This window comes from Erinaceus europaeus, chromosome 9 (assembly GCF_950295315.1).
Source record: "Erinaceus europaeus chromosome 9, mEriEur2.1, whole genome shotgun sequence".
NCBI classification, from domain to species: domain Eukaryota; kingdom Metazoa; phylum Chordata; class Mammalia; order Eulipotyphla; family Erinaceidae; genus Erinaceus; species Erinaceus europaeus.
This window is the reverse complement of record NC_080170.1, coordinates 49,933,297-49,950,800: the sequence shown is the minus strand read 5'-3', so window position 1 is coordinate 49,950,800 and position 17,504 is coordinate 49,933,297. Positions and strand designations below refer to the sequence as shown.

General features: G+C 39.5%; 1 pseudogene; it reads right to left on the bottom strand.

Annotated features, from left to right (window-relative positions):
• Positions 1-2,079: 2,079 nt before the first annotated feature.
• LOC103115467 (flavin-containing monooxygenase 3-like) overlaps positions 2,080-17,504 on the bottom strand; it is a 30,125-nt pseudogene continuing 14,700 nt past the window's right edge.

The window sequence follows — 17,504 nt, the reverse complement described above, 5'->3', positions numbered from 1 at the left end:
TAAAGAACTGCCATGATTGCTTACCCAGAGATCCGGAGAGAGCTCTGTAGGAAAAAAGCATCACAAGAAATAGAAGAGGGACCACAAAGGATACCTTCTATTTCACAGCATTCTATTTTGCTTCTATTTTGTTCTTCAAAACCATTGGTGGTATTCAGTGGTGCAAATATGGGCCAGTAAGATAAAGAGGGACTATTACAGTTGTTTTTTAGTTTCTCCACAGAACACAGCAGAAAGAGCCTGTGTTCACTGATAAGCTCCCTTCCTGCATTCTGTGTGGTGTCTTGTCCATCAAGCCTAGCGAGAAGATTTTCACAGAGATTTCAGCCATTTTTGAGAATGGCACCGTGTTTGAGGCCACTGACCATGTCATTTTTGCAACAGGTTATGGTTATGCCTATCCCTTCTTGGATGACACCACCATCAAAAGCAGAGACAACAAGGTCACCTTGTTTGAAGGCATCTTCCTTCCTCTCCTGGAGAAGCCCACCATGGTGGTAATTGACCTGTTCTAGTCCCTGGAGATGATTATCCCCACAGCAGACATGCAAGCTTGCTGGGTAGCATGTGTTGTAAAGGGTAAGTAAACACAGAGATCAGAGCTGGAGAAAATGGGCACTATAGAAAATGCCTGTTGAGTGGTGTGGTTGTGCAGTGGATAAAGCAATGGACTCCCAAGAATGAGATACTGAGTTCAATCCCCGGCGCACATGTGCCAGAGTGATGTCTGGTTCTTTCTCCTATTACCTTTCTCATTAATAAGTAAATAAAATTTTTAATTTTTAAATTTATTTATTTTCCCTTTTGTTGCCCTTGTTGGTTTTTTACCGTTCTTGTAGTTATTATTGTTATTGATGTTGTTGTTGTTAGATAGAACAGAGAGAAATGGAGAGAGGAGGGGATGACAGAGAGGGAGAGAGAAAGATAGACACCTGCAGATGCTTCACTGCCTGTGAAGTGACTCCCCTGCAGGTGGGGAGCCAGGGATGCGAACCAGGATCCTTACACCTGTCTTTGTGCTTCGCACCACCTGTGCTTAACCTGCTGCACTACCACCTGACTCCCTGTAAATAAAATATTTTTAATTTAATTTAAAAATTTTTATATTTATTTATTTATTCCCTTTTGTTGCCCTTGTTGTTTTATTGTTGTAGTTATTATTGTTGTTATTGATGTCGTCGTTGTTGGATAGGATAGAGAAAAATGGAGAGAGGAGGGGAAGACAGAGAGGGGGAGAGAAAGATAAGACACCTGCAGACCTGCTTCACCGCTTGTGAAGCGACTCGCCTGCAGGTGGAGAGCTGGGGGCTTGAACCGGGATCTTTATGCCGGTCCTTGTGTTTTGCGCCAAGTGCGCTTAACCCGCTGCGCTACCACCCAACTCCCCATAAAATATTTTTTAAAAGAGAGGAAGAGAGAATGACTGCTGGTCTTGGTGAAAACAGTAATCTGAAATGTATGGGGCAAATCCTACATTCCACCCAGTTTTGAAAATCTATAATTCTACATTTTTGTTACAGCTTTTTTTTTTTTTTTAATTTCTACTTTTGTATATAGTGCCAACCAGGGGAAAAAATGATGGCCTCACAGTTATATAATACCACTGAGCAGCCTCCCTCAACAAATTTTTTTTTTTTGAGTGTATGTGTGAAGGCTTATTGCTATCATTTTACAAATAGATTCCTGAGAAATCAGATAACTTTCCAGCCGTGAAATCTGGTAAGGATTGCAAAATGTGAAACCACTCTTAATTTATGAAACTGTTTATCCTCAGAAATATGAGCTGTGATTATTCCATGAATGTTGTTTTGACTTCTTTAGGGATGGGGTGAGAACACACATTAAGTTTGTGGAGATTCAGGTCAAGGTTAGCAAGCATATTATTTTGAACTTTTTCAGTTACTCCTTTTTTTTTTTATTTAAGAAAGGAGACATTAACAAAACCATAGAATAAGAGGGGTACAGTTCCGCACAATTCCCACAACCTGATCTCCATATCCCATCCCCTCCCCTGATAGCCTTCCCATTCTCTATCTCTTTGGGAGTATGGATCCAGGGTCATTGTGGGTTGCAGAGCAGTTACTCCTTTAAAGGCATGAAGCCATAGTTCTCATGCTTGAATCTTGAATTCTTTTGCTTCAGGTATCACCAGTCTGAGATGGCTGCCTGTAAATTACTCTTGAGTATTTCAAACTCAAGTGATGAACAACATGTCCCATGGGTAGACCTGACTCATAATCCAGGAGCCACTTCTGGAGCTGATAGTGACCTTAAAAAACACCAGTGTAATCAAGAAAACATGGTAGAATTTGTGATCAGGCCCCAGTTTCTATCAAGAAGGGACTTATACCATCTGCTGGGGGTATTATTAGAAGGCATCCTTTAGCTTTCTGGATTAGTTTTTCTAGTTGCTTTGGTTGAAGACAGAGGCACTACCCAAGTCTTAGACATTTTCTGTATTCTTTGTATCTAGTGCCTAGTTGAAGTAGGGCTATAAAGGATCAGCCTCCCACCCTAACTTGGAACCATCCCAACTTCCAAGTAAGATGAATTGAATCTTCCTTTCTTTCCCATAAAGGTGTTTGCCCAAAGAACACTCCCAGGTCAACTTCTTCTCTGCTAATTTACATTTTAGGGCCAAGCACCCTATACTATTGATCCATGCAACATTTCCAATGTATTTATTAAAAAAAGAAGAGACACCACAACATTGAAGCTTCTTTCAATGCTGAGAGTGCACCTGCATGGTGTGCTGTGAATTTTTAACCTGGGTTGCAAACATGGAAAAGCAAATATCTTCCCTGGTGAGCTATTTCAGTGACCCCAAATTTTCCTTTAGTAACCAGATTTTCCTTTATGCAGGGTGCCAACCACAAAATCTAATCACATTTCCTCTGGGGCTTTTTTGATGATCTTTGTATAAAAATAAGCAATTATAGATTTGGTTGATTTTATTATGCTTCTTTAAATTTTTTAATTTTTATTGAGGGATTAGTGGTTTCCAGTTGAGAGTAAAATACAATAGTTTGTACATGCATAACATTTCCCAGTTTTCCATGTAACAATTCAACCACCACTAGGTCCTCCCTCCTCTGCCATCATGTTCTAGGACCTGAACCCTCCGCCTAAACCCAGAGTCTTTTACTTTGATGCAATACAACAACTCCAGTCCAAGTTAAATTTAGTTTAGATTTTAATCAACACAATAAATATCTGGTTATGAAATATCCATGCCCTGAGCTGTTGTAGGGAGGGGTAAAGTGAAGTGATATCTCATCATAGATGGTATTATTATTATTATGTAAACAAGAACCATGTTGAGCCCAGTATGACATCCATAGGTACAATATTTGGAGATCAGATATTTTAAAAAGTATTTATAAAAAGGAAGCATTGACAAAACCACAGGATAAGAGGGGTACAACTCCACACAATTCCCACCACCAGATCTCTGTATCCCATCCCTTCCCCTGATAGCTTTCCTATTCTTTAACCCTCTGGGAGTATGGGATGCAGAAGGTGGAAGGTCTGGCTGTAATTGCTTCCCAGGTGAACATGGGCTTTGATAGGTTGACCCATGTTCCCAGCCTGCCTTTCTCTTTCCCTAGTAGGGAGGTTCTTCAAGCAGTCAGTCCTTAAAGAATCCAGCAGCCAGGGAGATAACTCAGCTAGTAAAGCATAGGACTTACATGCTTAAAGCTCTCAGTTCCATCCCTGGCACCAGATTTACTGGACCTGAGCAGTATTCTGCACTCTCTGTTTCTCACTCTCTTTGACATGAGATTCTCTCATATGGTTTAAATAATAAAACTAAAAATTTATACAAACAGGATAAATAAAAAAATTATTCAAAGTTGACAAGCAGTATTTGTCTAATTCCCTTAACATGTCTTAGGAGACCTTGTATCACCTCTACTCCATATTGTGTTGTCAGGCATTAAGCCAGCCCCCCCTGCCATTGATCTATCTTCTTTCTATCTCTAGACCCACCCTGCCTGCAAGGTAACATTAATCCCACCGGCTTAAACCAGGGCAACAGTTGCTAAGGAAGTTCTACCTTCCCAGCTTTTCCTTTTCCCACCCATTTTCCTAGCCATTTCCATTTCTGACTTCCCACTTCCGGTTTTATCCTATAAAAGCCACTTCTGTTTCTGGTTTCTCTCTTTTCTGCTTCACGACCCAGAGGAGGTGAGGGGTGCAGACTGGGAGGCAGACACGGCCATTGCGGTTTTTGGCTCCACGTGGCTTAACCCGCTGCACTCGCCTGACTCTGGGGTTCTAGAATGAATAAAGGTTTGTATTGCTACCACCACAAACTTGGTCTCCCACCCTCAAAGCTAGCCCGGCATTGTGTCACAATTTTCCTCATGGAATTCTTTCCCAAACTCACTGAGTTGCAAAGAGAGTGTCCCCTCTCTCTGCTGTGTGACTTTAAGCTTCTGTCTCAGGACTGTCTTCCTGGGGTTCTCTTCTGAAAGTGTGCCTTTTTTCAACTTTTGGCTTTCAGTTTAGATATCCTGCCCTAATCCAGTATTGAAGATGTGGTATCTGTTTGGCTAAGTTCCCTGGCAATATCACAGCCTGAATTCCCCAGGCAGACCACCAGCACATGCTTCCCCTTGAGTATTCTAGGTTCCTTATATTCCCAGCTATGAAAAACTTTGCCTTTAAAAATAGCTCTAGTCCTGAGTGAAATGTGGGAAACAAATAATTTTTAAAAAATTTATCAAAAGGAGACTTTGGGGAGTCAGGCCGTAGAGCATCAGGTTAAGCATACGTGGCAGAAAGAGCAAGGACCCGGAATAAGAATCCCAGTTTTAACCCCAGCTCCCCACCTGCAGGGGAGTCGCTTCACAGGTGGTGAAGCAGGTCTGCGAGTGTCTATCTTTCTCTCTCCCTGTCTTCCCCTCCTTTATTTTTCTCTGTCCTATCCAACAATGATGACATCAATAACAACAACAATAATAACTACAACCATAAAACAACAAGAGCAACAAAAGGGAATAAGTAAATATTAAAAAAAGGGAGACATTGACAAAACCATAGGATAAGAGGGTTACAACTCCACACAATTCCCACCACCAGCTCTCCATATTCCATTCCCTCCCTTGATAGCTTTCCTATTCTTTATCCCTCTCGGAGTATGGACCCAAGGTCATTGTGGGATACAGAAGGTGAAAGGTCTGGCTTCTATAATTGCTTCCTTGCTGAACATGGGCATTGACAGATAGATCCATACTCCCAGTCTGCCTCTCTCTTTCCCTAGTAGGGTGGGGCTCTGGGGAAGCGGAGCTTCAGGACACATTGATGGGGTCATCTGCCCAGGGAAGTCTAGTTGGCATCATGCTAGCATCTGGAACCTGGTGGCTGAAAAGAGAGTTAGCATACAAAGTCAAACAAATTGTTGACCAATCATGAACCTAAAGGCTGGAATAGTGCAGATGAAGAGTTGGGGGGTGGGATCCTCCATTTTGTAGATAGCTAGTAGGCATATTTTAGTTATATTCCAAAGGGCCTGTGGCTATATTAGTTTTTTTTTTCCCTGAGCCTGAAATATGATATGCAGGTGGATCCAAGTTATTGTCTGGGGAGATGATGTCATGGCTGGAAAAGGGATTTAGAAAGGCGTCATGACCTTCCACCTCTGCACCCCATAATGACCCTGGGTCCATACTCCCAGGAGGTTAAAGGATAGGAAAGCTATCAAGGGAGGAGATGGGGATATGGAGCTCTGATGGTGGGAATTGTACCCCTCTTATCCTATGGTCTTGTCAGTGTTTCCATTTTATAAACAAATACATTAAAAAAAAAGGTGTCATGACAGATTTTGTGAGTGAATAAAGCCAAAGTAATGCAGAATGTTTACCATTCTAGGTATATTGACTATAGCCAAAGGTTATTTTAATTTATATATATAAAAAAGACATTATTGTTGTGTATATCATGCCTAGTGAGTAGATGCCAGTTAAGATTTTATACTTACCTGGAAAAGACTACTTTGGCAGGTTGGAGTCTACATGATGGCTAGAATAAATCACAGCAACAAAAGTAGTCAAATATATATATCATCAGAGGTAATATCCCACTGGCCACTGGTGGCAAAATCAGGATGCTTCTTTACACTGGATACAAGTATCTCAATGAAATACAGGTAAGATAGTTTTATTTTTATGGTAATACATAGGTTGGACATCAGCCTGACTAAATAATATGAAAAAAATTAATAGCTTAGGGAAATACTTAGTTCAAAATTTCTCTAAACTAAAACATGAACTGGCATATATATATATATATATATTAATATATATTTATATGTTTACTGTTTGTATATAATACTAACATGATTTTTGTGAATTATTAGTAATCTCTGCAGTAAATGGATGTCCTTAAGAAGGACAGTAGTGAATGCAGAGCTGACAGGAAATATGAACTACATATATTGAATAATTTGGTATATGTACACAATTTACTGTGGATACTTTAATAAGTTACTCCTAATGTATCTCCTTAGTTGTCTTACTTTTCAACATTTATCTTTCTTAAAGCTGTACTCTATATTCAGTATACAAGTTTTTCTCCAGTTTTAGTGTGTAGAAGAATTATCTGCAAAACTTGTTACAGATTCTATGGCTACATTGCCAGATGTTCTGGGTCGGTAGCTCTAGGTTAGGGGATGGGAACTTGAATTCCTTTTAAAATTATTAATGGGACCCCACCAATGTGTCCTGGAGCTCCGCTTCCCCAGAGACCCACCCTACTAGGGAAAGAGAGAGGCAGACTGGGAGTATGGACCGACCAGTCAACGCCCATGTTCAGCTGGGAAGCAATTACAGAAGCCAGACCTTCCACCTTCTACAACCCACAATGACCCTGGGTCCATGCTCCCAGAGGGATAGAGAATGGGAAAGCTATCAGGGGAGGGGGTGGGATATGGAGATTGGGTGGTGGGAATTGTGTGGAGTTGTACCCCTCCTACCCTATGTTTTGTTAATTAATCCTTTCTTAAATAAAAGAAAAAAAAATTATTAATGGGAGAAAGAAAGACAAACAGACATATAGCAGGGTAACACTTTGGCATATGCTATGCTGGGAATCAAACCCAGGACTTTACAAATGCTAGTTTTGTCTTTTACCACTGAACCACCTTCCTCCTATAAGAAAGATACTAGAAGGAACAATTGTGAATATAGTAGTAAACACAGAATTTCTCTAGCTATACCAAAAACTAATTTGTTAATATGTTTCTACCTTAAACTGTATGTATTTTAAGAGACTGTTTTCTTTGGCAAATGCAGTGGTATATTCCTGGAGTTTATTGTGCATGAAATTGAGGAAGTCATCAGGATAGGGGAGTTCTGGAAAGCACATCATCTTGGAAGAGTTGGTAAATGCTTGCCCTGCCTTCCTCTGCGTGGTCCTGTTAATGCACAATTTAAAAGGGAAGAGAGTTTGCAAATAAGTATACTTATGATGGTCCAAGTAATTATCACTCACTTTGAGTTGGCTTTTACCTGTGAGTCAATTTGGGAAGAATGTTTAAATTTATAGATGTTAAACAAGGGAACTTAGAGTAGGGGTGAATAAATCTTAAGATTTTTCAAAAAGAAAAAAATTATTTCATTATATGCTTTAAGAAAAATGTAACTAGAATTATTCTGTTCCTTTGAGTCACTAAAGATGTGATATTGTCTAAACTTCAACTTTGATATTTTTTTTCTTTAATTTCTTTATTGGGGAATTAATAGTTTTTTAAAAAATTGTTTAAATGGGGAATTAATATTTTACATTTGACAGTAAATACAATAGTTTGTACATGCATAACATTTCCCAGTTTTTCATATAACAATACAACCCTCACTAGGTCCTCTGTCATCCTTTTTGGACCTGTATTCTCCCCTCCACCCACCCCAGAGTCTTTTACTTTGGTGCAATATACCAATTCCAGTTCAGGTTCTACTTGTGTTTTCTCTCTGATCTTGTTTTTCAACTTCTGCCTGAGAGTGAGATCATCCCATATTCATCCTTCTGTTTCTGACTTATTTCACTTAACATGAATTTTTCAAGGTCCATCCAAGATGGGCTGAAAATGGTGTAGTCACCATTTTTAATAGCTGAGTAGTATTCCATTGTGTATATATACCACACTTGCTCAGCCACTCATCTGTTGTTAGACACCTGGTTGCTTCCAGGTTTGGGCTATGACAAATTGTGCTGCCAAGAACATATGTGTACACAGATCTTTTTCGATGGGTGTGTTGGGTTCCTTAGGATATATCCCCAGGAGAGGAATTGTAGGATCATAGGGTAAGTCCATTTCTAGATTTGTGAGAATTCTCCAGACTGTTCTTCACAGAGGTTGGACCAATTGACATTCTCACCAGCAGTGCAGGAGGGTTCCTTTGACCCCACACCCTCTCCAGCATTTGCTGCTGTTACCTTTTCTGATAATATTACATTATCACAGGAATTAAGTGGTATCTCATTGTTGTCTTGATGTGCATTTCTCTGACAATCAAAAACTTAGAGCATTTTTTCATGTGTTTCTTGGCCTCTTGGATCTCTTCTGTGGTGAATATTATGTCCATGTCCTCTCCCCATTTTTGGATGGGGCCATTTGTTTTCCTGTTGTTGAGTTTGGCAAACTCTTTTTTTTATTTTTATTTTTTATTTTTTTAAATAATTTATTTCTTTATTGGGGAATTAATGCTTTACATTCAAAAGTAAATACAATAGTTTGTACATGCATAACATTCCCCAGATTCCCATTTAACAATACAACCCCCACTATTTCATTTATCATCCTTCATGGACCTGTATTCTCCCCACCCACCCACCCACCCCAGAGTCTTTTACTTTGGTGTAATACTCCAATTCCATTTCAGTTTCGACTTGTGTTTTCTTTTCTAATCTTGTTTTTCAAATTCGGCCTGAGAGTGAGATCATCCCATATTCATCCTTCTGTTTCTGACTTATTTCACTCAACATGATTTTTTCAAGGTCCATCCAAGATCGGCTGAAAACGGTGAAGTCACCATTTTTTACAGCTGAGTAGTATTCCATTGTGTATATATACCACAACTTGCTCAGCCACTCATCTGTTGTTGGACACCTGGGTTGCTTCCAGGTTTTGGCTATTACAAATTGTGCTGCCAAGAACATATGTGTACACAGATTTTTTTGGATGGATGTGTTGGGTTCCTTAGGATATATCCCCAGGAGGGGAATTGCAGGGTCATAGGGTAGGTCCATTTCTAGCCTTCTGAGAGTTCTCCAGACTGTTCTCCACAGAGGTTGGACCAATTGACATTCCCACCAGCAGTGCATGAGGGTTCCTTTGACCCCACACCCTCTCCAGCATTTGCTGCTGTTACCTTTTCTGATGTATGACATTCTCATAGGAGTGAAGTGATATCTCATTGTTGTCTTGATTTGCATTTCTCTGACAATCAGAGACTTGGAGCATTTTTTCATGTGTTTCTCGGCCTTTTGGATCTCTTCTGTGGTGAATATTCTGTCCAAGTCCTCCCCCCATTTTTGGATGGGGTTATTTGTTGTCTTGTTGTTGAGTCTGGCAAGCTCTTTATATATATTGGTTATTAAACTCTTATCTGATGTATGGCATGTAAAGATCTTCTCCCATTCTGTGAGGGGTCTCTTGGTTTGGGTAGTGGTTTCTTTTGCTGTGAAGAAGCTTTTTAATTTGATGTAGTCCCATAGGTTTATACTTGCCTTAGTCTTCCTTGTAATTGGATTCGTTTCACTGAAGATGTCTTTAAAATTTATGCGGAAAAAAGTTCTGCCAATATTTTCCTCTAAGTATCTGATAGTTTGTGGTCTAACATCCAAGTCCTTGATCCACTTGGAATTTACTTTTGTATTTGGTGAAATACAGTGATTCAGTTTCATTCTTCTGCATGTTTCAACCCATTATTTCCAACACCATTTGTTGAAGAGACTCTGCTTTCCCCATGTAATAGTCTGGGCCCCTTTGTCAAAGATTTGATGTCCATACATGTGGGGGCTCATTTCTGGACTCTCAATTCTATTCCACTGGTCAGTGTGTCTGTTCATGTTCCAGTACCAAGCAGTTTTGGTGACAATGGCCCTATAATACAGTTTGAGATCTGGGAGTGTGATGCCTCCAGTTCTGTTCTTTTTTCTCAAGATTGTTTTGGCAATTCTAGGTCTTTTCTGGTTCCAGATAAACATTTGTAGCATTTGTTCTATTCTCCTAAAAAATGTGCTTGGGATCTTGATGGGGATAGCATTAAATCTGTAGATGGCTCTGGGTAATATATTCATTTTGATGATGTTAATTCTTCCAACCCATGAACATGGAATATCTTTCCACTTCTTTGTGTCTTTTTCAGTTTCTTTGAGTAGTGACTCATAATTTTCAGTATACAAGCCTTTCACTTCTTTGGTTAGGTTTACTCCTAGATATTTTATTTTTTTTGTTGCTATAGAAAAAGGAACTGATTTTTGGATTTCAATTTCTTCTAACTTAGTGTTTGCATAGAGGAATGCCACTGACTTTTGAATGTTAATTTTATAGCCTGACACATTACTGTATTGCCTGAAGATTTCCAAAAGCTTCTTGCTGGATTCCTTAGGTTTTTCCGTGTATACTATCATGTCATCTGCAAATAAGGAGAGTTTGACTTCTTCTCTTCCAATCTGTATGCCTTTAATTCCTTGCTCCTGCCTGATTGCTATGGCAAGAACTTCCAATACTATGTTGAATAGTAATGGTGATAGTGGGCAGCCCTGTCTAGTACCTGATCTGAGGGGAAATGCTTCCAGTTTTTCACCATTGAGTATGATGTTGGCTGTAGGTTTGCTATATATAGACTCCACTATCTTCAGGAATTTTCCATCTATTCCCATTTTTGTAGTGTTTTGATCATAAAGGGATGTTGTATTTTGTCAAAGGCTTTCTCTGCATCTATTGATATGACCATGTGGTTTTTGGTCTTGCTTTTGTTGATGTGGTGGATCACATTGATTGATTTACGTATATTAAGCCAACTTTGCATGCCTGGGATAAACCCCACTTGGTCATGATGAACAATCTTTTTGATATACTGCTGTATTCGGTTGGTTAGAATTTTGTTCAATATTTTCGCATCTATGTTCATCAGAGATATTGGTCTGTAGTTTTCTTTTTTGGTTGTGTCCCTATCTGCTTTTGGTATCAGGGAGCTGTTTGCTTCATAGAAGCTGGCAGGGAGTATTCCAGTGTCTTCAATCTTCTGGAAGACTTTTAAAAGTAGAGGTATTAGTTCTTCTTTGAAAGTTTTGTAGAATTCATTTGTAAAACCATCTGGTCCAGGACTTTTATTTTTGGGAAGATTTTTGATAACTGTTTCAATTTCATTAGCTGTGATGGGCCTGTTCATGTTATCCACTTCCTCTTTACTTAGTTTTGGAAGTTGGTAGGTATCTAGGAAATCATTCATTTCTTCTAGGTTCTCTAGCTTGGTGGCATATAGTTGTTCATAGAAGCCTTGCATGATATGTTGAATTTCTGCAGTGTCTGTTGTGATATCTCCTCTTTCATTTACTATCTGATTTATTTGGGTCTTCTCCCTTTTTTGTTTTGTGAGTCTGGCTAAAGGTTTGTCGATTTTGTTTACTCTTTCGAAGAACCAACATTTACTTTCATTGATCTTTTGTATGGTTTTCCTGTTCTCAATGTTATTCATTTCTGCACTAACTTTAGTGATTTCTGTCCTTCTGGTTGCTTTAGGATTCCTTTGTTGTTCTTCTTCTAGGTCTTTAAGATGTGCAATCAGGCTGTTTATTTGTGCCTTTTCTTGTTTCCTAATGTGTGCTTGTATGGCTATGAACTTCCCTCTTAGGACTGCTTTAGCTGTGTCCCAAATATTTTGATAGCTTGTGTCTTCATTTTCATTGAACTCTCGAAACATTTTGATTTCTTCCTTGATTTCCTCTTTGACCCAGAAGTTGTTAAGAAGTGTACTGTTGAGCTTCTACATTTTGGCACTGTTACTAATCTTTTGTTGATTGTTAAGTGTTAGTTTAATTCCACTGTGGCCTGAGAAGATGCTTGGGATGATTTCAGTGCTCTTGAATTGGCTGATGCTGTCTTTGTGGCCTAACATATGGTCTATCCTTGAGAATGATCCATGTGGATTTGAGTAAAATGTGTATTCCAGTTTCTTGGGATGAATGACTCTGAAAATGTCCAATAGTTCTAGTTTATCTATCTCTTCATTTAGCTCCCTTATGTCTTTACTGATTTTCTTCCTGGATGATCTGTCAAGTTGAGATAGTGGGGTGTTGAAGTCCCCTACTATGATTGTGTTACTGTTAATATATTGCTGTAGCTCTTTCAGTAGATGTTTGATGTATTTAGATGGCTTCTCATTGGGTGCATAGATATTAATAATTGTTAACTGGTCCTCTGAGCATTAAGTAGTGTCCATTCCTATCTTTTTTAATCTTATCTATTTTAAAGTCTATCATGTCAGATATGAGAATAGCTGTTCCTGCCCTTTTTTGTGGGCTATTGGCTTGTATGATAGTTTTCCATCCTTTCACTTTAAGTCTGTGTTTGTCTTGTTGAGTTAGGTGAGTTTCCTGTAGACAACATATTGTTGGGTTGTGTTTTCTGATCCATCTTCCTACTCTGTGTCTTTTAATAGGTGAATTCAGGCCATTGACATTTATTGATGTCAAAGATTGAAGATATTTTAACGCCATTCTTGAAGAGTTTTAGAGTGTTCTGATATATGTCCTATTTGTGGTGGTCTGGTTGTTTATAGGAGACCTTTCAGAAATTCTTTCAGGGCAGGCTTGGTGATGGTTGCTTCCTTCAACTGTTGCTTGTCTGAGAAGGTTTTGATGCTTCCATCTAGTCTGAATGACAGTCTGGCAGGATATAGTATTCTTGGCTGAAAGCCTTTCTCATTGAGCACTCGATAGATATCTTGCCATTCTCTTCTGGCCTGTAGTGTTTGGAGAAGTTTGCTGCTAATCTTATGGGTTTTCCTTTGTAGGTGACTCTTTGTTTTTCTCTTGCAGCCTTGAGGATCCTTTCTTTATCCTTATCCTTTCCAATCTAAGTATGACATGTCTTGGTGTCTTTAGGTCTGGGTTAATTCTGTTTGGGACCCTCTGGGCTTCTTGAATCTTTATGTCTTTGGTGTTGTCTAGACTAGAGAAATTTTCAGCTATTATGGCCTGGAGAATGCTTTCTTCCTCCCCTTCTCTTTCTTCCTCTGGTAAGCCAATAATGCATATCTTGTTTCTTTTGAAGTCATCCCATAGGACTCTGTTGTTGTTTTCAGCATCTCTTAATCTCTTTTTGAGATCTCTTACTTCTTTTTTAGTTGTCTCTAATTCATCCTCAATCTTGCTAATTCTGTTTTCAGCCTTATAGATTCTATTCTCTCTTCCCTCTACTGCTTTCTGGAGTTCATCTATTTTGTTGCCCTGCTCTGATACTGTTTTAGCTTGTTCAGCTAGTTGCCTTCTTAGCTCAGCAATTTCAGCTTTCAGCTCTCTAATAACCATGAGATAATTAGAATTTTCTTCCATTTTCTCATTTGTTGTTCCTGCATTTCTGATTACAATTTTTTCAAATTCTTTACTCACTCCTATTATTATTTCCTTAGCTAATGTTTGGATGTTGAACTCATTGTTTTGTGCTTCACCCTCTGGAGGAGTTTTAGCTGGACTCTTGTCCTGGTTTGAGTCTCCAATATTTTTTATTGTTGTTTTAACCATTTTATATATGTTAACAGTTTTTTCAATCCCTGAGTTGGAGCTCAGTGGTGTAAAAGCCTCTTTTTTTTTCTTCCCTGTAGGCTATGGGAGCCTGAGGGCTTTTAAACTTTCAATAGGCTTCTTAGCTTAATCACTGACTCCTGACCAAGAGATAAGGCAGGGTGTGGCAGAGATAATCTAGTGGTTATGCAAAGAGACTTTCACAGCCCCTCAGCTATGCCACAGAGTTATAGGTCTTCTCCTGAGTTTCCCGGTTAGATCTCTGTCCCCTGGTGTCCCTCCCTGTTGCTGCTCCAGATTCTGAGGGTAGTAGCAATGGAGACTCAGAGTTGCACTTGGTGAGTCTCTGGGGAGTCCTTTTCTCCCTTCAGCTGTCCCCTTGTTGTGGAGCAGACTGGAGGTGGTGTCTCCACTGATAAACTGTTGAACAGTTAGCAGCCACTTAATCTCTCCTTAGGTCCCTCTCTCCTCTCTGTCACCAGCCACGCGTGTTTGTACTCACGGGTGATTTACTGGGTTCCTGTGGTCATTCTAGTCCTGTCTTGTTTTGGTCCGGGTGGTCCCCTTTGGTATTCCTAGTTGATCCGGGAGAGGAGAGGAGAGGAGAAGAGAGGAGAGGAGAGGAGAGGAGAGAAAGCAATCTGCTGCTCGTAGCTCCGCCTCCGGAAGTCGAATCCCAAATCAATTGTTTTGTGATATAGACACTTTAAAGTCTTCTGAAGTTTGATTTTGCTTTAGTCAGCCATGAGTGTCCTTTTGATTCTTTAGTGTATAAAGTCTTTCAAGTTTTCTTAGCTGTGTCCTGTGAAGATCTGCTCAGGTGCAGCCTGAGCTGGGACTCCTCCTTCCTGCAAAGCAGCCTGAAGTCTGGATCTAGGAAAGAAGCTTCAATGCCTCTCAGGGTCTCTGTGACTTCCCTCTGGCAAACTCTTTATATATTCTGGTTATTGGCCTCTTGTCTGATGTATGGCATGTAAAGATCTTCTCCCATTCTATGAGAGGTCTCTTTGTTTGGGTATAGGTTTCTTTTGCTGTGAAGAAGTTTTTTAATTTGATGTAGTCCCATAGGTTTATACTTGCATTGGTCTTCTTTGTAATTGGATTTGTTTCATTGAAGATGTCTTTAAAGTTTATGTGGAAAAGAGTTCTGCCAATATTTTCCTCTAAGTATCTGATAGTTTGTGGTCTAACATCCAAGTCCTTGATCCACTTGGAATTTACTTTTGTATTTTGTGAATGTAATGGTTCAATTTCATTGTTATGCATGTTTCAACCCATTTTTTCCAACACCACTTGTTGAAGAGACTCTGCTTTCCCCATTTAATAGTCTGGGCCTAATACCATCTCAGCATGGCTCACCTCAGACTGTATACAGAGACGTTAGGCTTGGAATGCCAACCTTTCACCCTCATCACTCGGCTGAGACTTTTCCTTTCATGGTATTCTCTAATTTCATTCCAGAAGGTTCACTTCCTAACAAAGTCCCAAAACCTAGATATAAGCCAGGTCCAGTAAGATAGAGCATATGTTCACATGTATCCATAAATTAGGACAAAATATATACCTGAAAGCAAAAATGCACATTAGTCTTTAGTGAGTCAGTATCAAGTTCATAATGAAATAGCTTCTGGTTAGACTTAGATACCCTCCTCACCTATCTCCTGTTACAATTCTTTCACTCACTCCAAATCTAACCTTATCAAAGCAAAGACTGCAAAAGCTGAATAAGGGCAAGAGACTGGCATACTTTAACAATGACTCTTTAGTCACTGTCAGGCCATTCCACCAGCTTGGGCTGTAATCGGGGAATACTGAGGTTCCCAAACAGACTTGATGGGCCTAGGACTTGAATAAATCCCTCTCTCCATTGATACCAGTCATTTCTATCAGGAACAACAAAACAGACCTCTTTGTGGGCACCCATAGCACCTTGCCCTCAACTTGGATCAATAATGTTAGAGAATGTTCCATCCTCTGAAGGGAGGATGGACAATATACTCTATGCTACAGCTGAGGAAGATGGCTCCTGAAATTGGGGCAGTTTGGAACATTACTACTCATGACCACAGGATGTGAGCTCAGATCTACAGGGATGCAGAGGTCACACAGGCTCCTAAGCTAATTATGGGACCCAGATCACATCAAATCAACGGGGTTTACAGTCAACAATATTTATACCCCTTTCCCATATTAGGGAGCTACTCTCTTCCCCTGATCCAGCTTTCTTGTCCTTTTCCCAGCTATTACATCATCTCCCCAGACAGTAACTTGGATCCACCTATGTATTAGATTTCAGGCTCAGGCAAAAAACAAACAAACAAACAACAACAACAACAAAACAGTAGTATACCCACAGGCCCTTTTAAATATAACTAAAACATGCCTACTAGCAATTGACAAAATGGAGGACCCCCAACACTTCATCTGCACTATTCCAGCCTTTAGGTCCATGATTGTTCAACAATTTGTTTGGCTTTGTAAGTTAACTCTTTTTTCAGCCACCAGGTTCCTAGCATGATATCAACTAGACTTCCCTGGACAGACAACCCCACCAATGTGCCTTGGAGCTCCGCTTTCCCAGAGCCCTTTCCCACTAGGGAAAGAGAGAGACTGTTTGGGAGTATGGATCGACCTGTCAACGCCCATGTTCAGCAGGGAAGCAATTACAGAAGCCAGACCTTCCATCTTCTGCATCCCACAATGACCTTGCGTCCATACTCCCAGAGGGGTAAAGAATAGGAAAGCTATCAGGGGACGTGATGAGATACAGAGGTCTGGTGGTGAGAATTATGCAAAGTTCTAACCCTCTCATCCTATGGTTTTGCCAATGTTCCTTTTTTAGAAAAAAAAAAATCAAATAAAAATAAAAAAATAGTCTAGACACCTTTGTCAAAAATTAGATGTCCATAGGTGTGGAGGTTTACTTCTGGGCTCTCAATCTATTCCACTGGTCAATGTATCTATTCATGTTCCAGTAATAAGAAGTTTTGATGACAAAGGCCCTATAATACAGTTTGAGATCTGGGAGTGTGATGCCTCCAGCTCTGTTCTTTCTTCTCAAGACTGTTTTGGCAATTCTAGGTCTTTTCTCTTTCCAGATAAACATTTGTAGCATTTGTTCTATTCTCCTAAAAAATGTGTGTGGGATCTTAATGGGGACAGCATTAAATTTGTAGATGGCTCTGGGCAGTATATTCATTTTGATGATGTTAATTCTTCCAACCCATGAACATGAAATATCTTTCAACTTCTTTTTGTCTTTTTCAATTTCCTTGAGTAGTGACCAATAATTTTCAGTATACAAGTCTTTAAATTCTTTAGTTAGCTTTATTCCTAGATATTTTATTGTTTTTGTTGCTATAGTAAGAGGAAGTGATTTCTGGATTTCAACTTCTTCTAACTTAGTGTTTGCCTAGAGGAATGCCACTGACTTTTCAATGTTAATTTTGTAGCCTGACACTTTATTATATTGCCTGATGATTTCCAAACCCTTCTTTCTGGATTCCTTAGGTTTTTGTATGTATACTATCACGTCATCTGCAAATAGGGAGAGTTTGACTTCTCTTCCAATCTGTATGCCTTGAATTCCTTGCTCCTGCTTGATTGTTATGGCAAGAACTTCCAACACTATGTTGAATAGTAATGGTGATTGTGGTCATCCCTCTCTAGTACCTGATTTGAGGAGAAATGCTTCCAGTTTTTCACCATTGAGTATGATGTTGGCTGTAGGCTTGCTATATATACACTCCACT